The following is a 2,167-nucleotide window of genomic DNA, read 5'->3' as shown; positions in this document are numbered from 1 at the left end:
GTGGGGGGGGTGGATTAGTGTTGAGTCCTCAGGGAGAGATAATCCTCTAGCATTCCTCTCCACGTCTCGGCTCAGAGCTGTCAGCAGCAGTATCACTGTTCCTGTGTGTGTGTGTTTTTCTCTTTCTCTCTCGTTTGTTCTTCAGCGTTTCACCTCCTCCTCCTCTTCCTCTTCTTCCTTTCGTCTCTTCTTCACTCAGTCTGGATTCTTTCCCTCCTCCTCCTCCTCTCTTCTTCTTTGGTTTCTCACTCAGTTTAATTACACTCCATGTGAGGTGGACGCTGACTGACACACACACTAACACACACACACACACACACACACTCACTCTGAGTTGCACACTGCTACACTTTGGTAAACACACTCTGCTCTTCTACTACCCGCCCGGCTCAAACCAGGAAGTGGATAATGACAACAATCAGGGCCTCGGTCTTAGCTGCCCTGTCACATGCCTGACTGAAACTCTCTGTTGTAATATTATATGTGTGTGTTCCTCATCATGTCTGACAACAGAATGAACAGACTAGACTGAGCTGTTACTGCAGGAACAAATGAACTCAGATCACCATGACAACCATCATCTGTATGGAGACATCTTACAACGTTTCCATCACATCAGTCTGTGTGATCGCGGAAACATAAACCAGCTTCTTTATAGCAGCTAAATGACCTTTGACCTGTGGACACTGCCGTTACACTCTCACCTTAAAGTCTGTAAAACGGCGGAGATCCAGAGTCTTTGAACACCAGCAGCATTATGGGAAATCAACAAAAGAATCCACATCTGGTGCTGTAGTGAGTAGGCCTATTTGTGGCAGCAGGACAGTGTGTGTGTGAGTCAGGATAAACTACAGTGTGTGTGTTCATGGTGATGTGTGTGTCTAACTGGAAACAGTGGAGCTCTGAGGCTCAGAGGAAGAAGACACACGGACTCGTACTGAATTAGCACCGAGATTCAATGTGAACCCAATTACACTGTTTCATTACATTTGAATTGATTTAAAAAAAAAAAGAAAAATCACATTTGGGCAACTTTCAACACAACACCAACAACCTGCTCATTTTGTTGTACTCACACACACACACACACACACACAGTAAATCACAGGCAGTCAGCACCTCTTCTGTCTGCTACTGGAAATAACCACATGAGGGAGCTGTCTGAAAGAGAGATGAACTCAGTCCTGTAAGAGTCAGTCTTCAGTCACAGGATGAGGATACTAATAATAACAATGACATTATATTAATAATTTAAATAATCTACCAACCTTTAAAAACGCTCCATAAATAAATTGTATTATTATTATTATTATAACATTATGATCTGATGACATCATGTGTCTTTCCAAACCGTAACAAATCAGTGTTTCAAAAGGAAAACCACTTCCTGGTCTGTGTTCATTATAATATTAAAAACACTTGGTTAACAGGGAACTGTCATTAAAAGAAATTGACACAACAAACCAACAGTGATCCTGTGTTGTTAAGTCACAAGTTTTGACCGCCTCCTCTGTCACCTTTCTGACTCTTTAACTCCATCACACCATTTCCTGACTAGACCTCAACCACCTGAACATAAACCAGAGTTTAAAACTGAGCAAGAAATTTACTGGAATATTTCATACTGACAGTGAAACATGCTGATTATCACAGGAACTTCAGTCTGTACCGACACACCAGTTCAACTAGGAAGTTGAACTCTACTGGGTCTCTGAGATGGAAGTTTATACTGTGTAATGTTAGAGATGGTGCACAGTTGAGTTAGTGCAGCTCAAACCTGCATGAACCTGAGGAGCATGTGAGGATTTGTTTCAGATTCCTACAGAACTAAACATAGACTGTTTATCAAACTCCCCTTTCATCATCATGATGTCAGCATTACTCAACTGTTCCCTGTCCTGATTGTTACATAAAAATATATCAGTTTTATATAGAAATCAAATAAACTGCGGAGGAACAGTAACAAAAGCAGAGAAAGCTGTTGTTGTTATGGTGCAATGTGATTATAGTTTAGTCCCATTTACAAACAGAGCACATCTTATGCACGCGCACACACACACACACACACACACACACCTGCTCCTCTTCTTTGTGTTGTCACTGTTCCCTCTCATCCTCCGCCCACTCTGTATTTCCATGACAAATAAAATGACACACAGATCTTTTC

The sequence above is a fragment of the Seriola lalandi genome, unplaced genomic scaffold (assembly GCF_002814215.2).
Source record: "Seriola lalandi dorsalis isolate HSWRI2012SDOR001 ecotype SW California unplaced genomic scaffold, Sedor1 jcf7180002054850, whole genome shotgun sequence".
NCBI classification, from domain to species: domain Eukaryota; kingdom Metazoa; phylum Chordata; class Actinopteri; order Carangiformes; family Carangidae; genus Seriola; species Seriola lalandi.
Note: the sequence above shows the minus strand (reverse complement) of the source record.